This window comes from Ctenopharyngodon idella, chromosome 9 (genome assembly GCF_019924925.1).
Source record: "Ctenopharyngodon idella isolate HZGC_01 chromosome 9, HZGC01, whole genome shotgun sequence".
Classification (NCBI taxonomy): domain Eukaryota; kingdom Metazoa; phylum Chordata; class Actinopteri; order Cypriniformes; family Xenocyprididae; genus Ctenopharyngodon; species Ctenopharyngodon idella.
This window is the reverse complement of record NC_067228.1, coordinates 36,217,971-36,237,964: the sequence shown is the minus strand read 5'-3', so window position 1 is coordinate 36,237,964 and position 19,994 is coordinate 36,217,971. Positions and strand designations below refer to the sequence as shown.

Here is a 19,994-nt window from a genome sequence, read left to right as displayed (position 1 = left end):
TTTCTTGTGTAGCATTATTGGATAATTTATTTCTTCTTTACCTATCTGTCTATCTATACTTCATAACTTTATGAAATTTATGTATAATCATTCATCAAATATAACTGAGTGATTCTAAAAAGAAAGAAATTATGTTAAATATGAAACCACCAGTAGGCGGCAGCGATTCGCTGTTTTAATGAGTGAGCCACTTCAATTGTTCATTTAGCCAATTCGTTCAAAAGTCAGATTAATTTAGGAAGAATACTTTTGTCATTGATAATTAGACACTATTGAAAAATGAACAAAACAGACGGCTGTTTTGGTAACTGGTTACAATTACACTGATAGTTATGGCTAAATTGCAATTAGCTAGCTAAATGTGGAGTGTACTTAGCTATTACACAATATTCTCATACCTCCTTCTCAGTACATGCTTTATTCTTTTTAACGCCCCTCTTTGACCAGCAGTTTAATATAGTCGACTGGGCAGCGGTTCTCTTCATTTTTGGTGCTACCCGTGCTCTCTCATTCAAACAGTAGAGCATTACTCGCGTTGTTTTGGTGAAAGTGCGACGCATTGGTTGGACGTTACCAATCGGTTCAATGGAGGGGGAGTATTTATTTATTTATTTTTTTGTCTAATTTATTATGACAAACTCATATTTGATTAGAAACAAAATTCTTGTTACAAAATAAATGAATTTTACATATTTTTCATTTGATCTACTGTGATTGTGTGTGTGTGTGGGGGGGTAACTGATGGATTTGAATATACACAATACAAACTACGCCCCTGGTCACACGACAAAAAAATAAATAAATAATGCTCAATATCTCGAACACCAAACCAGCACAAACGTTCGTTCAAATCAGCAGGGGAATTTATACATTCATACGGAGCCCCTAAAGGGACGTGGTGGTGGAAAAAATTTGGGATGGGAGGAAAAAAAATTCAATCTTTTGCGTTCCCTCGCAATATTTGCATTCCCTCGCAAAGATATTTGCGTTCCCTCACAAAGATATTATCGTTCCCTTGCTGTGAGGTCGGACAAACACTTCCTCTTTAATGTCCCGCTGGCTGGCAGTAGTGTTTCAGTATAGTTCCATACGTTAATAATGCACACAAATAATGCGCGACTCATAGAGTTTGAACTTGTTGGATATATATCTTGTTCAAATATAAAGAAATGCAGTCAGTGCTTAAGTCATGGAGTTCAGTAAAGTTGGCAATATATTTACAGATTCGAACTTCCTAAATCAAGAACGAATGCAGCTACTTCCAATCATAACCTAGACAACGAGCTACAACAACCCAGTTTTCCTCAAATGTGATTTATAATAAATTGGACTCTCTATGAGGAGGTGGCAGAGAGACAAGTGCTGAAGAATATGAAAAAATATAACACGAATAAAAAGTGCAAAACCCAAAACCCCTTTGCTCATTTTATATTATGAAAAATACTCAATAACTTCACTGTAACACACTGTACTGTCACCAAATTCAGTTCATATACGTCACTGCTCTCCTGCTGGCTGTACTGTAAAAATATGAAATAAATTGTAATGCCATCAAATTCAGTAAGCAATTATCATGCAAAAGCTGTTGTAAGTATGTAAGCTGTGTACCAACATCATTTGTGTAAAGAAGGCCTTTATGTGCTACTTGCCAAACTAAGTGTTGTAGTACCTATAACCAGCAGGAGAGCAGTGATGTATGAACGGAGTTGCGTTGAACACCCTGTTCTGACGACGCAAGAGTTGCAACTATGGCAGCTGAGAAGGCCATTCTTTGTGTTCTTTTTGAAGAATTGATATGCTATATTTTTACTATAAAACTCTTTCGACAAACATGTCTTCTAATATCTTCAGTTGTTGTGTATACCTATACAGGACAGTAGTGATCATACACACAATGTCCTGGGATGCACATTTCTTCATAGAACCATTTGCTCATAAGTAAATAAAGAAAGGTCTGTTTTACAGGCTATATGTGTCTTTACTATGACCTTTGCTTTCCATGTGACCACATTTTTTCAAGCAATAAACAGAACAGTCTCATTCATTCATGACCATTATGATCGTGGCTGGGGTCTTGAGCTAGCAGTGCTTGTTTTTCTGCTCAGCACTACTTCCTATTGGGTAGTTATAGTATGCAAAAGATCCCAAGTAATTAATTTTCCAGCAGTTGAGGAATCGCAGGAGATTGGAGATAGATTTGCACAACTCGCAGGATCTGCAATGGAAGCTGCCGCTAGATGGCAATGGTTGATATCTTCCTAAAAACCGGCATATGAAAAAATATAACACGAATAAAATATCTGTCCATAACACAAAACTATTTTTATCATATAACTGTATATAATTTAGTTTATTCTGTGTCATAGAAATGAAATAGTTATTTTGTTATATTTCTTCAGATTCTATTTAGGTGACTGAGAGAAACAATAAAACAAATGATTGTCTATTAATCATCACCGTTTGTCATTGTTGTTATAAACTGATTTCACTGCCTAAAATAATTGTAATAACAGACAACAGACTTACTCCGAGCTCCTTTTGGTGCTGTTGATATGGTGTGCCGGTTGTGAGAAAAATGCATTCAGACTAGAGGTCTTCACGGGTCTACTTGGATCTGAAAACCCGAGGCCCAAAAACCCGAGGTCCAAAACTTCGAATAGTGACTCAGACATGGGTCATATGAATACACATAACACATATGAAACGTGTGATCACATGGATTTCACATGGGGAAAACCTGAAATTTATATGTTTTTTCTGTTAGGGTTTGGATGACAAAACATGCAAAAAGTGGATTTACAATAACCTGTGTGATGATTTTAACTTCTGTCCTAATACAAGTGTCTACAGTTATTACTTTACCCAATTACACACTGTTGCTAACCTCCTTTTGAACTAACATAATGGCTTGGTAAAAGCATTGAGAAAAGTTTTAGACTAGACAAAACACTTGCTGTTGATGGATGGATGGATTAATTTGTATAGATTGTAGTGCAAGCCAGAGTTAAGAACCCCTGCGGTGCTTGAAAACTGCATTCGAGTCTGTGGCAAAGATCTCAGACCATACTGAATGTTTGAAACAAGCGCATTTTGTCAGTTAGCACCAGTGGCGTAGCCTAGGCCCCCTCATTAACATGTAGCCCCCCTCAGATTTCTGATCGCTTAAAATAAAAAGATTAAGGAATTGTTGATTTCTTACACTGATGCATGCTGCACGGTAAAATGCAACAGCTGTTTTTAGACTTATTGGTTTGATTATTTAACGTGTTGCACGTAGCCTTGTGCTATCATTATCTTTGTGCGTGAGAGTTACGGTGAGTGACAATGTTGTGCCATTTCCAGGACGTGCATCTCAATGCAGTGAAATCCGGTGTGTGCTCGGGCTCACTAGATACTCTACATTCATTTTAACCAATAAAAAGTTGTCAGAGAATCACCTCTATGAGCAGCACGCAAAGCTTTCTTCTAGCGTTACATTGTTAGCTAACTGCATTCTCTAAATTGTAATGTTGACATGCATTCTCTGTAAAGCTGCTTTGAAACGATATGTATCATGAAAAGCGCTATACAAAATAAATGTGTTATAGGTCATTTGATGCAGTTTCAGTGGCGTTATTTGCTCTCGATCAGATATTGTGTGTGCGCTTAAACTTTGTTCTATGTAAATCAAACATGCTTTTTCTCTAGAATTGTCTTCTCTCCTGGATTTAATGTTGCCAGAAGCTATCAACCATCAAACCTCCACGATTGACTGTTAAAATAACACCTATAAATTGTAAAGAAATTAAGTATCCAAGTATCTTTTTATATAATAACTCCATGTACAAATTATAGATAGCATTTTCAAACTTACTTTAGTCAGCCAGCTCTCTAGTTATTTTTATTATTTAATAGTTTTTTGTTTGTTTGTTAGTTTTTTTAGTTAAGTGCTTATTGTAGCCTAAACAGAAGCTTATTGAATTAATTTACAAACCCGATTCCAAAAAAGTTGGGACGCTGTACAAATTGTGAATAAAAAAGGAATGCAATAATTTACAAATCTCATAAACTTATATTTTATTCACAATAGAATATAGATAACATATCAAATGTTGAAAGTGAGACATTTTGAAATGTCATGCCAAATATTGGCTCAATTTGGATTTCATGAGAGCTACACATTCCAAAAAAGTTGGGACAGGTAGCAATAAGAGGCCGCAAAATTTAAATGTACATATAAGGAACAGCTGGAGGACCAATTTGCAACTTATTAGTTCAATTGGCAACATCATTGGGTATAAAAAGAGCCTCTCAGAGTGGCAGTGTCTCTCAGAAGTCAAGATGGGCAGAGGATCACCAATTCCCCCAATGCTGCGGCGAAAAATAGTGGAGCAATATCAGAAAGGAGTTTCTCAGAGAAAAATTGCAAAGAGTTTGAAGTTATCATCATCTACAGTGCATAATATCATCCAAAGATTCAGAGAATCTGGAACAATCTCTGTGCGTAAGGGTCAAGGCCGGAAAACCATACTGGATGCCCGTGATCTTCGGGCCCTTAGACGGCACTGCATCACATACAGGAATGCTACTGTAATGGAAATCACAACATGGGCTCAGGAATACTTCCAGAAAACACTGTCGGTGAACACAATCCACCGTGCCATTCGCCGTTGCTGGCTAAAACTCTATAGGTCAAAAAAGAAGCCATATCTAAACATGATCCAGAAGCGCAGGCGTTTTCTCTGGGCCAAGGCTCATTTAAAATGGACTGTGGCAAAGTGGAAAACTGTTCTGTGGTCAGACGAATCAAAATTTGAAGTTCTTTTTGGAAAACTGCAACGCCATGTCATCCGGACTAAAGAGGACAAGGACAACCCAAGTTGTTATCAGCGCTCAGTTCAGAAGCCTGCATCTCTGATGGTATGGGGTTGCATGAGTGCGTGTGGCATGGGCAGCTTACACATCTGGAAAGGCACCATCAATGCTGAAAGGTATATCCAAGTTCTAGAACAACATATGCTCCCATCCAGACGTCGTCTCTTTTAGGGAAGACCTTGCATTTTCCAACATGACAATGCCAGACCACATACTGCATCAATTACAACATCATGGCTGCGTAGAAGAAGGATCTGGGTACTGAAATGGCCAGCCTGCAGTCCAGATCTTTCACCCATAGAAAACATTTGGCGCATCATAAAGAGGAAGATGCGACAAAGAAGACCTAAGACAGTTGAGCAACTAGAAGCCTGTATTAGACAAGAATGGGACAACATTCCTATTCCTAAACTTGAGCAACTTGTCTCCTCAGTCCCCAGACGTTTGCAGACTGTTATAAAAAGAAAAGAGGATGCCACACAGTGGTAAACATGGCCTTGTCCCAACTTTTTTGAGATGTGTTGATGCCATGAAATTTAAAATCAACTTATTTTTCCCCTAAAATTATACATTTTCTCAGTTTAAACATTTGATATGTCATCTATGTTGTATTCTGAATAAAATATTGAAATTTGAAACTTCTACATCATTGCATTCCTTTTTTATTCACAATTTGTACAGTGTCCCAACTTTTTTGGAATCGGGTTTGTATTTAGGAACCCACTGATCAAATAGGACTATATCAGCATGAGAGTAATAAAAATGACTCAGGGAAATTATGACTCTGGATAATCTGTATTTTTTAGAACAGAGATCACTGTTCTCCCACGATTTGGAAAGCAAAACATTACACAATCAAACAAAAAATGTAGGGCTAATTTACTTGAGGTACTGACAAAATGTTTTATTTAATGTTCAAAATTAGTCTTTACAAATGTCTAAAATATTATAGATGAGTCTATTATATTTTTTAGTAATTTACAGAATTCATAATGTAAAAAAAACATCCGAAATTAATGAATGAATTACATTTTAACAGTCAGTCGCCTCCTACTGGCATAACAGATAAAATGACGAATTATACTTGACTACCATGTGAAGCTTGCAGTGCTCTTGTAGCCTAAGTTTAAGCAGCTACGCATGTTCACAAATGAGGACAGAGACGAAATATACCAAAGTGCCTGGAGCGAGTTGGACAGGCTTCCCAGTCCAACACAGACCCAGTTTGCATTCCAGTTCCAGATATTACCATCACAGCCACAGAATGTGCCGCAGTGTCTGGTCCATGGGTGAAGTTCAGCCAGTGGGAGGATGTGGATGACCGAATCATGTGGATGAGTTGAATGCCTACTTGAATAAAAAAATGGTCATGCACAATAGTGACAGTGTTTTTCCATTTTAGGTGTATGGAAAACACAGAACACAACTCTTGCACAGAAGATTCTGTGTGTTCCAGCCTCCACTGAATGTGCTTTCAGTGTGTCTGGACGTGCACTGGAGAACTGACGTACCTCTCTTGGTGCAGCAAGTGTCAATGATTTGCTTTTCCTGAACAGCAACAACAAGTACAGATGAGAATTGTACACTGTAACATTTAACTAACTGGACAGCTGACTTTATTGCAAAACCTAAAAGGATAAAGCAGTTAAATACGGTGATCTCTGTTCTGTTCTGCAGAAATCTGCCTGTAAATTGAGGCAAATATATTGTTTTTGATGCTTTAAACATAACAGTTAGATTTCCGACACCTACGTTGTCATTTTCAAATGTTTTAGCCAACTATTTCTCTGAGATGAAATGTGTATATAATACTACAACCATATAGGTCTTTGATGTAAAAAAAAAAAAAAAAAAAAGACTGTTTTGGAAGATAGAAGATACATGTCTGTTTTGCATAAATGTTGGTGTATTTATTTGCATTATATGATCACAAAGGTTTTGTGTAGATGGAAATTTGCCTTCAGAATATTTTCTATTCAGTAATATATCCCTGTTCGTTCTAAAATAAAATAATAAACAAATGATGTAGGGTGCCTTCATTTTCACTTTCTGTGACCTCGGATGAATAATTAGAGAGCTGCAGGAAATAATAGTATTTAATCGAGTACAGAAGTCTTGTCACGCCTGGCATGCACAGCTCCAAACAGTTCCCACAATTTGCAGAAGTTGTGCCCTCTCGGTGCAAGTCCTTGTTTTCCTATATAGAGCAATATGTTAACAATAGATGCTGCATATTCCCAAATTGCCCTGCACTGTGGTCCTGTGAGATTCACTTAACTGTGCAGCGATGGAACCGCTAGCTCGGGTTTGCTCAAATCAGTGACACTGCTCAGTACACTGACGATGTGGTGCCCGTCAGCGTGTTTCTGTAACTTTGCTAATATATTCTTCCAGTCACGTACTCCATTTGCAATAAAAGCAGAATGTCTGTATGTATTACTAGAACTGCACTGAAACAATCTACATGGGAAGCAGAATGTCACATCTGCCTCTTTGCTGTATTAAATTCATGTTTATGTGGAACAGGTATAGAAATGATACTGTTAAATATATGCAGAATTCACACAATATTTCTTCATTTACATATACCTGATGTGGCTGCCTGATCAGAATGAGTGCTTTCCCTTTAATTGTTGTGATGTCATGTATCAACATCCTGTTCTGCCTCCTCCTCTTCCCTTTTGCATCGTAACTGAATGGAAGAGGTAGGTTTCTTTTGACTTCTTGATAATCTTATTTAATCTTTATTGTAATTATTGCTTTTATATCTATATTTTCACTCCAATTCATGTGTATAATGTTATTTTACTTACCTGTGTGATTATTTTTGTCATTTTACCATTTTTGAGGTATGTTTTTATCTTTGGTTTGAGTGAGAAAGTTCCACAGTGAATTGTATATAGCTTGTCACAAGTTCATGGCCTTCCCCTTGCCTATATCACTTTATCACAGATCTAATATACTGATACACACGAATTTTCATTCAATTTTCATTCTCAACCAATTACGTTCACTAAAGACATAACCGAATGTGTTCATGTTCATGAAAAGAACTCAATGTGGTACTCGTGAGCTGTTCGTGAGGCGACTTCATGTGTGCGCACAAGTGCTGAATGGTTTCAAAACATTTGAATGTTTAAACTGGCAAGACTTAAAAAATATTTGCAAATTATACATTTTAGTGATGATTCTATCAGCTGTGCAGCTCACTTTTAGTGCAGATGTGATGTGGTGATGTGAAGCCATTCATGAATTCTGAGAGAGAGCGCTGAGTCACTCTCGCTGTTTGTAAAATCACTTCTCACAGAAAGTTTTTAAAAAGTTATTTAATAAAGATGCATGAAGTGTACCTCACCTTCAGCATTATAATTATTTTACCTGCGCCGAACAGAGATTGAGGTGGCACCGCTGAAAGCAGGTCATATAGACATACCTCTCACTGCAGGCGCAGCAGTTTTGTGAGAATCACCCTTTAATCTGATGGTTTACTTTGCTGGATATAGCAAATGATGATAAAATGAACATGTTAAACAAGATAAATGGTATATGCTTAGTTTCACAATAAGTGTGCAATTAATAGCAATTAAAAATTTTAATCTATTGATCAGTATTTCCAAATAGAGCTATTCAAGTGGAATTATTTTTTTCATATCACAGTATATAATCGTAGAAAAGCAAAATATTGCAATGTCAGTTTTTTCAAATAACATGCAGCCCTAGTATGTGTCATAACAGAATTCATTCTTAATGGCGTTACTGACCAACTTGGCACTTGATTAACAGGACAATTAAAGGTGCAATATGTAATATTTTTGCAGTAAAATATCCAAAAACCACTAGGCCAGTGTTATATATTTTGTTCACTTGAGTACTTACAATATCCCAAATGTTTCCAACTATTTGTAAATCGTGAGAAAAATTGCAATTTTAACCAAGGCTCCGGGACGTGTGAGGAGTCGCCTGTCAATTGCATAATACCCGCGTTACCCTCGGTTTCGATTTTATTTTGTAGAAACCATGAAAACACTAAAGACGCTTTAATATTTACATGTTTTAATAGACAAGGGAACAACTATTTGGTTACATTGATAGACAGAAACTAATTGTTGTTATATAACTCAACACATTTTTTGTACCATGCTTTACCATGCCTCAGAGAAAAACACTATTTTGTCAAGTAGCTAACATAGCATAATCAGATGCAGCTTTATTTTTAGTAACAGTAATACAGAATTTTCTCCATCATACGTTTTAAAATTAATTTCATGCCATTTATCAACACAAGCCATCCAGCATTTAATATGATATTCTAATATTGATCTATCTCACTGCAGTGTGCAACAGTGTCTCACAGCAGCCGCCGAGCGAACGCAAAGAGTAACGTTATAACATCATTATCAACACACTCAAATGTATATAATATGATAAACAGAGCTGTGTTACCTCAAACTCATGACCGGAAAAGCAGAAGCGGCGCCTGCGACTGTGGCATAATAAAAGTCCCGCTGCTCGTGAGGCGTGTGTTGTGCAATCGCTCCAGCGGCCTCGTTCAGCTCCCACAACACTCGGTCCTGCTCTGCTTCGTACTACAGTAACGTTAATAATCACATCCATGAACATGATTTCTTCCCGAGTCCTATCCCGTTTCTTTTCCACCGGCTGTTAGGTGAAGACCACATGTCCCAAGATTCCGCGCTCAAACTTGGCGTCATCAAGCTACGCCTTTGTTTTGAATAGACGCCCCCTAGCGGATGAAAAGATCTCGTTTTCACCATGCAGAGAAGTATGGAATTCATGAATCATGTTCACAGATGAGGTAATGAATTAGTTTTTGTAATCTGTAGGTTTGATCACACCATTTTATGTCATCATAATGAATTCGCTGCAGGGAACATGAAATTCAATGCTATATTAACCTGTTACTGATATGAGACTATTTGACAAATGATTTGGTGGGTGAATGCTGTGCAGTTTTACGAGTTTAAACATAAATGTTTTTGTGCAACACATACTGTATTTAATTTCACAGCCATAGACTTGGTCACCAGACTTGATAAAAAGCGCTACTGAAGTACAAACAAAGTGCAATATTACTGTAAGTGTAATTTCATCAACATAACCCTCAGAATTATGTACAATTATGAACACTTGATAGTTTTTCAAGTTAATCTACCTTCGCATTATCAGCTGTCACGTCATATCTGTATCTCGCATTGTTTATACGTGCTATTATTGACATTCATATCTATTCAAATCATCTGTACATGACTATTACTTGTACAATAAATAATATTTTTTTGCTTACCTGTCTATTAAAACATGCGAGAGCTGAGTCTCTGTCAAGTCCAAGTTTGTTGCGAAACTCTCTCTCTCTCTCTCTCTCTCTCCATCTCGAAAACGGCACGCCAATATTGATGCTTGTTTCATTTCTCCGTTTGTCCCAATGCCTGCTTGCCTCAGTTGATTTTTTTTATTTTTTTTGTACTCACCAATGAATAATCATGATCCATGATGACTGAACGACACAACAGAGGCGTGCTAGATGCTGTATAACCAACACTTTTGCATTTGTTCGCTGGAGTTACCATGGTTTCTACAAGCGGAAACTGAGGATAGCGTGAATATTATGTCATCGATAGGTGACAATGACTTAAAATGGGAATTTCTCTGGATTTACAAATCCTTGGGAACTTTTGGGATAATATAAGTACACAATTACATGAAATATAACTCACTGTGCAAGTGGTTTTGGATATTTTATTACAAAAATCTTACATATTGTGCCTTTAAATCAAACTGTGTCCCATTTTTCACAATGAATTTGACTTTGGAGTCAATGACCACAATGTTCTGAACTGGAGCTCATTATCAGCAGAGTCAGACACAAAAACACAGTGTCATTCCTGACCTGTAGGTAGTTCCCTTGCATTTAATCAAAAATTGCAAATAGACATCTGTCTAGAAACCACATTTCACTTTCTCAAAACCCTCTGTAGATCCCAGGAGTGTGGTGTATCCAGGACCGACTTCAATGTCATGTGAGAACATCTTCGCAGAGAAGCAGGGTGTAGCACAACATTATCTGGTGTCGGAAAGCCTGTGTTTTACAAATGTTGCAAAAATTGCAGGTTAAATGACTTAGTCTTTCAAAAAAACAAAACATGCATTGCCTTAAAACGCATGCACCAGAACTGAACCAAAGGTCCAAGTTTCCTGATGGCCCCAGGTGGTGTTTTGGCTTCAAATGCCTGTCTGGATAAAGCTCCAAAAACAGTCTATGGTGTTCCTCACTCAGATGCTGCAAAAACATAACCGCCTCTGCAGTAAAGTTCCCTCCAAATTCCAGATCCTTAATTGCTCACACAATTGGATTTAAGACAGCATTTATTCCATATGTTTTTACATTGTCCATACACTGCCAACAAGAAGTGAGAGTTTAGGCTAGAAAGATACTCAGGTCGCAAGCATTTCAGAGTAAAATGGATCAAAAACCTCAGTTCACAAGCTAGGTTTTGTTTATGTGGACTGACCATCTCACATTCATCATTGTAAAGTACAAGTGAAATGGACAACTGTTTAGAAAGGACTCTCTCTCTGTCCCCTATCTCCCTTAAAAAGAGACTGTTTTTCTCTGTAGAGATCCAACCTCACTGATAAGGCTAGATGTGTGATCTACCACAAAATGAACAGCACTCAACGTCTGGGAGGAATTTGACCTTAATTTAGCTAAAAACGCTACTGTCTTGTATATTTTCTTCCTCTATCTTATCACAGTCCTCATCACACTGCTCAACAGTGTCTAAAACTGAATTTGATGAATCAGGCTTCCTCCATTTCATTTCCAATGTCATCACATACTCCAGTAGGTGTCTTCTAAATGATCAAGTAAGCCTGAATGTGTGATGATATCCAGCATGAACACACTGAAAGTAACTAGATGTCTAGAAAATACATGAAGGTCAACCCTCAAATGTGCAAAAAAAAGCTTTGATATCAGCTCCCAAAGACCGTCTTCATTTAAAGCAGATGTACCCCATACCTTCTACATCTAATGCCTTCTACTTATATATCAAGCACATTCTTGAGGTACTTCTTAAATTTTAAACAAAGTCCAATAATAGGGATAAGAGAGGTCAGTGTGGCATCATCTCAGCTGTAAGAGAAAAAATATATACAGAACATAAAAGCATTTTGATGGAGATGATGAAACAGACCAAACTGTAGAAATTACGTTTATGTACATACACTCTGCATTTGTGTTTAACACAAGGAGGTGTAATAGAGCTTCAAAACATTTCTTCAAAACAGGAGTTACATTTTTGTCTGTTTCGCACTGCTAAATGTGAAATTATTTTAAAGCAAGTAATGAAAATAATGCGTAACTGGTGCGTTCCCAATGCATGTTAAACTCACAGCACATGGAGAGATGGAGCATTCAGTCTGAAAACACTGGATCACGAGCTGCTCATGTGCCACGCTTCACTTTGAAACTATATACTTAATTAAATCACAGCTTCTTATGATATAAGTGCAGATTGAAAGCCAAATTGTCATTTTAATTTTAGTTTAATTGATGCTTTGTCACAGCAATGGCTCAAAACGCAACATCAGAGATCTTTTATCTTTTTATTATATGTTAAAAAAAAAAAAGTTGCGTATGTCCTTTTGAAGCAAAGCACTTGCATTTGATGTTTTGGATTATACGAAAAGAACATACATGAATGAGAAAGTGTGGGACATGCTTGATGTTAAAAAGAGTTAAGCACAATAAGCCATGAAAATGATCTCAATGAGTTACTCGCACTGACACACACCTGAAGTAGCAGAAAGAAGCCTGTCTCAGACACAATGTGATCCTGAAGTCGGTTCTCCAATTTGCCCTTGAACAGTCAGATACACACAGAGAGTTATATTAAAATATCTGTCTTGGCAAAAAGTTTCTTTCTGAAAGTTACAAATGGTATTTTTTGTTGGCTACGAATGATGGGAATGCTGTTGCTTTGGTCCTTTTAGATCTTAGCTCAGCATTTAATATGGTTGATCATAAAATTCTTCAGTCTGGACTGGAAAATTGTGTAGGCATTCAGGGTGCTGTTTTAAAATGGTTTTAGCCTTTAACCAATAGGAAGTTTTCTGTCTGTATCGGACAACATTGGACTCCTGTGGTGTTCCGCAGGGATCTATCCTTGCACTGATTTTGTTTTCCTTATACATGCTGCCCTTGGCTTCCATCTTTCATAAATATGGGTTGTTTTTTTCATTTATATGCTGACAATACCCAATTGCACCTTCCATTAAACATAATGATAAACACTCTACAGGGCACTGACAGCTTGTTTACAGGAACTGAAACTACGGCTAAAACAAAACGTTTTGTCCTCGAATGAGAATAAAACAGAAGTGGTACTGTTTGGACCAGGTGATTCGCATGACACCTGTAACTTGGACCTTGACAACCTAGCTTCTTATGTTACTCAATGTGCGAAAAACCCAGGCATTTTATTTTGATTCCGGACTTAAGTTTGATAAACAAATTAATGCTGTGGTTAATTTTAATTTTTAAATGAATAAATGGCCTAGCTCCTCGTATCTTTCTGATATGCCGTGTCCTCACAATCCATCGAAATCGCTTAGGTCTGTAGGTCTAGACTGAAACATAGAGATTGGACTGAGCTTTTGCTATAGTAGGCCCTAAGAATCTATCTCTTTCAAAGTTTAAAACTCATTCGCTTAATGTGGCTTTTAATACTTCACGAATCTATTAGTTTTGTGTATGCTATTTCTTAATATGGATTGTTACGTGTTTGTCCTTATTTATTGATTATATTGTTCTGTACAACACTTTGGTCAACCTTGGGTTGTTTTTAAATGTGCTTTATAAGTAAATAATGAATGAATGAATGAATAAAATAATGGAAATGCGGATGAGCTGCAGGTGTACGTAATTAGGGTGACTGCAGGTGACTGTGAGTCTGAGCGAGTCTGAGTACCTACTCAGATGCAGATTCTCTGTCTGTGTATGTGAACTTGATTTGCTTTTATTTCTTTATTGTGGCGATGAGAACATCTGCCTGCTGATAGATAATAATTAAATTTAGTTACTTGGTCTGGATATGACTGGGCCACTTCCCAAAAAGGTCAATGGCAATGTCTTCATATTAACAATTACAGACTACTTCTCATGTGGGTTGAAACATTTCCACTGAAGATGAAATCAGCCAAGGAAGTAGCAAGAAACTTCTGTTATTTACAGACACAGTTGCCCATTGAGTTTTGCCTGATCAAGGCAGAGAGTTTAATATGGTGAATTATTGGGATTTCCTTCCCAAGTGCCAGAAGAATGGCCAATAAGTAAAGTGTTTTTATGAATTAAGTTCTGAGAATTTGAATTAAGCCTGGATTAATCCCAGCTGTTCACAATATAAAGTCAGCTCTGTTTAATTAAAGCTGCGCTTATATCACTTTATTTTTGACTAGTAGAAATGCCTAATTACATGATACTTTCCCTCTTTTTCTGTAGCTTTCACAAATTGTTCTCCCCATTCATGGTGACAACATGAAATTGGATGAACACAGATCAAAGCAGACAGACATTCAAAAAGAAAGGGCAAAAAACCAATCAAATCACAAGTGAAGCAAGCTTATGCAAAATGCATACAGAAAAAATACAAGCAACTAAAATTCCAAACTGGAGACAAAGTCCTGCTCTATAATGCAAGGAAATGTGGACGAAAGCGAGGTAGGCATCATTAACAGTATATCAGGGAAGTCACTCATGATGGACATAGTTTAAAAACCAGTTACAACATAAATCATATCAAACCACACAAAGGAACCCACAAAAAGGAAGAGACATGTTGAAGACACTGAAGAGGGTCTTAATGAAAGGTCAATCATTTAAATCAAACAAGGAGCAGGAGGGACATAAACGTCGACCAAATAACTGCTGTGGAGGGAAGAAAGAAGGAAAGTTTTCTGCAAAAGACAACAGTGAGAGAAAGCACAAGTGAAGATAGAAGGAAAAGAACAGAAGATATATGAGTGGCAGAGTAGAGAGGTACTGTGGAAAAACTTGGGAGTATTTTTTCTGTGAAGATACTAATTGTTTTAAGATCTAGATCAGTAGTTTTCAATCACGTTAAGAATAACATGATAATAAATTGATGGTCACATTATTTTTCTGGCACCATCGCTTTATTATCATGGTATCACACCGCTACTGGTGCGATCAGGTTATACTCAATCGTCACGCCACACAATTAAGCTCATCTTTGCAGGATTGTAATATGAAGATTGCACAAATCTCTCATAAATATCTCTTTTCCTGCTTTCCTCTTAAAGTGTTTCAAAGCAGATCAATCTTCTGTTGCTTGTACTTTCTTTTTTCAGAACTGTGGTTTTTCCCAAGACTTTCCTGTTCTTCCCTTCAGTTCTTTCTGTTTCTGTTCAATTTTACAGCAGGTATTTTGGTGCATCAAAGTCATGTCAGATAGAGTTGAACGCACACGACCGCCACCACAAAGTCGTAATTATTAGTAAAATGACTCAAATATAAACAAATATATCTATGGCTGCAACATAAATCATCACATGCGTCATCATTGTCAAATAGCTCCATTTTCACAGTCCAGTCACTCTACAATATGAAAACAGCATTTTCAAATGTATCTACTAAGGAGAGCTTCTTCAAAAAGCTCAGTTTTGGTAGGACAAAAAATGCCGTCTCAGTGTGGATGAAAGGCCAAAACTTAGAGAAAAAGATGTGTTTTCAAATGTGTATTAGTGTAGATGTAGCCTCAGTTCAGTACATTCTCTCTCCCGGTAAAGGCCTTTGCTTCACTTGAAATGGGCCTCGCAACAGAAGGGGCCTCCACTCGCAAAAGAGCCCGCCATCTGGTCTTGGGGCAGAAGTGCCACCAAAATTAATAATAATAATAAAAAAATTCAAGATATGGGGAAAAATGTCCCTGTAAGGATATAGTTAAGCAATAAAAGAGTTCTGTTTCCCCCGAATATAAGGACGAATGCAACTGTGATATTGATTTTATGCAACAGATCAATAAACAAGAAGTTTAGATTAGGTGACTGCGAGGATGAAAAATGGAGAGAGCGTACATAGATCATGGTTAATGTACTCAAAATCATCAGATTCAATCTTCTGTTTTGGTTGTACATCATTTGGGATTCAGAATCACAGTCTTGCAAACACTGGCTTTACGCTGTGGGAGCTTAATGAGCATGAATGCGCTTGAAAACTCATAGCTACTTGTGCAGTACGTACGACCCATGAAGCGGTACGTCTCTATGACACTGTGCATAATTAATGCACAGTGTCAGTGTCACACTTCCTGTCATGTGATTCTTGCGATCACATGACAGGAAGTGTGAAGTTAACAGCATGGCAAATAAACAAGGTCACTAGTCAAACTGACCTAGAAAGAAAAAATTTCTTTAAAACGGGCCTCTGAATTGCAATGTCACCTCTGTTCTCTCCTAAAGAGCTGATGATGTGAATCAGGTGCGTTAAATAAAGGAGACGTATAAAATGTGCAGAGGAGGATTGAAAACCACTGATCTAGATTATCAGTATGTATTCAATTTATGAGAGTAGCTGTGTAAAACCATGAGAGTAAAGCACTCACACAGACACCTATCATGGATTAACCCGTTATACTGTGACTAAACAATCTGATAATCACAGGATGCTGTTATAATTATAATCCCATCATTGTCTTCTTTATATCTGGATGAAGGAGGCTGAAGCTGTAGAGCTTTGACTCTTCCTTTAAAACACTGGTTATCAGGTGAAGGACACTGATGAACATTCATTAAACAATGATATAACTGTCTGGAATGGTTCAATTTTACAAAACCTAGGCTACATCAGACTCATGAATTTTCCTGTCTGAAAAGTCTTTGCAAACATTCACAGCATCTAGCGTGGCATTTTTTTAAGACGGCAGTAAACGGGGACACTGATGTGTGTTCATGCGACACTGAAGGGCACTGGATTCTTATATTTAAAGGGAACCCCTGGTGTTAAGACTTGTATGGCTTAATATAACGTAAATGATGTCTCTTACTGAAATATGTAGAAGAAAACCCATGAAAAATTTACTTTATTTAAAAAATCCATGACATATTTGAACTGATTTGGACAGTGGGGGGCGCCATTTTGTTTAGGTGCACAGTGCATTCTAGGTCGATGACGTCGAATGGTTGCACTCACTGCTCTACTGACACTGTCATATTGCTATTTTTAACGCAACACAACTCAGAATATAATATTTGATGCCACATTGTGCAGCTTTTGGTTGTAATTTTCAGTCGATGAGCCACAAGAGAAGCGATGTAAGTCTTCACTGCTTTACTAGCGATAAGAGGAGAAAAGAATGGGACGTTGTGAAGAATGTGGATTTGGTTAAAGCATACACTTATATCCATCAGCAGCTCTTTCAGCTGTGGTCTACTAAAAGCCTCAGTCATCAGGGCTAAAGTGAAGAGAACAAAGACGCAGTTAGGAAGTTTTATTCGCCCACATTCTGCACAACTTCCTATTCTTTTCTCCTCTTATCGCTTAGCTGCACAATGTGGCATCGTATATTATATTCCGAGTTGTGTTGTGGTAAAAATAGCAATAGACCCTTTTCACATGTCCGGGTTTCTCAGGGTGTACTCACACTAGGCGCTCTGAACCGTGCCGAGCGCGTTTGACCCCCAAAGCCCGGTTCGTTTGACAAGTGTGATCGCTCCGTTCCGTGACCGGGCGCGGTTCGTTTAGCCGTCCCTGGCCCACCTGGAAGAGCACGGAACAGCTACTACTTTATGTGCGCTACTGTCGTCATTACGACGGCAAACATCTTTATTACTACTTTGATAGTACACTTATCAATTAATGTAATTAATTCGAGTGTATTTGGGTTTATAATGGGTCTGCTTCTCACCTTATTGATGAACAGAAATTGTAGTTTGCGAGTAAAGCTGCAAATTCCTCCATTTACGTCAGCTGCCTTTGTAATAATCCTCTGATACGTCCAAGTGAAAATGGCTGCGCGGCATAAATGATAAATACATTAGCGCGAAAATGCATTTCTTCCTGTTTTCTTCCATTCAGAAAGTTGCATCGTATATGATGTAAGCGTGCTTTGGCCCATAACGTTAAGGGCAATGTGAGTGCAGGACAGCGGGGGAGTGGGGACAATCGCGCTCAGGCTCGGTTCAAGGCAACCGTGCCTAGTGTGAGTACACCATAAGAAGTACAAGTCGTCATAGTTGGGTAAAATTCTATAGCAGTGAATGAGAGAATACATTAAATTTATGTTTTGTTTTTCCATTTGCTCCAATAGCAAAAGAAAAACTCCACAATAGTGTTTTCACAACTTTCAAAAAGAGGAAAAAAAATAGAGAGCAATTGATAATGGCCATCAGAAGAGAGTAGGCGTGTCACGCCAAATGCTGCGCATGCTCCCTGACGAGCAGAACAAACCACGCCCACCGTCAAGACTTGAAACGAGACAAAACCGGAAGTAGTACGAAGAAAATGAAAGTATCTGGATTCCACTGTCACTCCCACAGCCGCTGTATTAGAAACACCCTCACAGCAGCCTTAACTAGATTTTTGCAATTTGATGCAAATGTAATATAATGCTAAGTATATTGTTATAAATGTACATACATTTTTTTTTAAAAATGAAATATAAAAAACTTTGCAGGATATACAATATCGATGACCGGTAAAACGCGTCATCACAGTCTGTGAGAAGGGTGTATAAGACAGTGTCAGTCGCTCACCGAGAGCAACCATTTGACGTCATTGACACAGAACGCAAACAAAATGGCGCCGCCCACTGTCCAAATCGGTCCAAATATGTCATGGATTTTTTAAATAACATAAATCTTTCATGGGTTTTCTTCTACATATTTCAGTAAGAGACATCATTTACGTTATATTAAGCCATACAAGTCTTAACACCAGGGGTTCCCTTTAAGAGAAAGTTTTCAAATGTTTCAGGCTTCTTATACAAAATGACTAGCAAGATTGTTTCAGAGAAATCTGTCATTAATTCACTGGGTAATGAACACTGACATGAAAGGAAATTACTAAGGAATTGGAGTTAGGGTTTTTTTTTTTTTTTCCCAATAAAACATTATAAACAACTACTGAGAGATGTGAAAGATACTTCACAGTTAATTATTATTATTAGATATTTTACATATGATTTTCTGGGTTTTTTCCCCCACCAGATTACTGTGCCTCTATTCACTGTATTTTAAATGTTTTAAATTTTATCTTAAATAGAAAAATAGAATTTATTTCTAATATGTTTTTTTTTTTTTATAAGTATTACACATAATTTAGAGGTAAATATTGTTTAGTACCACAAAATCCCCTCAAAATACAAAATAGTAAAGTAAAAAATATATATTATGGAAAACAAATATATTCATTTAATTAAAATAGTTACACTTACGGTGTAAATAAAGTTTTAAATCACTAAATGATAGATAAAAGCTCGGGTCAGAAGTGATGTTGTGCAGGAACACAATCTTTACTGTCATTCATTCTTCCTGAACACTCTTTATCAAGATCCCATTACAGTTTATATATTGTGTGGCATGAAAATGTAGCCTATATAATAAATGATTGCGCTTATTTCTGTTTCACGCGTGTCTTTGAAGTTTAAAGGCTATTAAGATGCATCTTAATCGCCTTTACATGTACGTTATACGCGTTTATCACACAAATAGGCATGTTCTGTCCAGTAAGTTTCGATATTGACCTATATTCCGTCCTCCAGAGCTCGCATATTCACATAATCGAAAATGAAATGATCACCAGTAATTCAGTAAACTGCGTAATTCCCCTGCCATAAAATGTCCGCATTTGGACAAACACTGCATTTGGAGCTTGGCAGGTGTATATTTCGTGCATTAGTTTGGGAGCACAAACCTTGCGCTTTAGGCCAGTTCAGTCTCTGAGTTAAACCAAACAAATCCACCGCGGAGCAGAGTTAGGGATTTATTTGCATTGTCTTGTTATTCGCCGTGAAGTTTATTCGGACAGAGCCTGTCTGTCACGCCAAATGATGCGCATGCTCCCTGACGAGCAGAACAAACCACGCCCACCGTCAAGACTTGAA

At 37.4% G+C, this 19,994-nt stretch overlaps 1 long non-coding RNA gene across 1 annotated transcript; it reads right to left on the bottom strand.

The window, feature by feature from the left end:
* Window positions 1-10,597: 10,597 nt before the first annotated feature.
* On the bottom strand, window positions 10,598-19,943 carry LOC127519422 (uncharacterized). The gene is made up of 2 exons (XR_007931820.1): window positions 19,805-19,943; window positions 10,598-12,734 (listed from the first exon to the last, which is right to left on the bottom strand). It is a non-coding gene; the product is annotated as an uncharacterized LOC127519422 (long non-coding RNA).
* Between the last annotated feature and the right edge of the window lie 51 nt (window positions 19,944-19,994).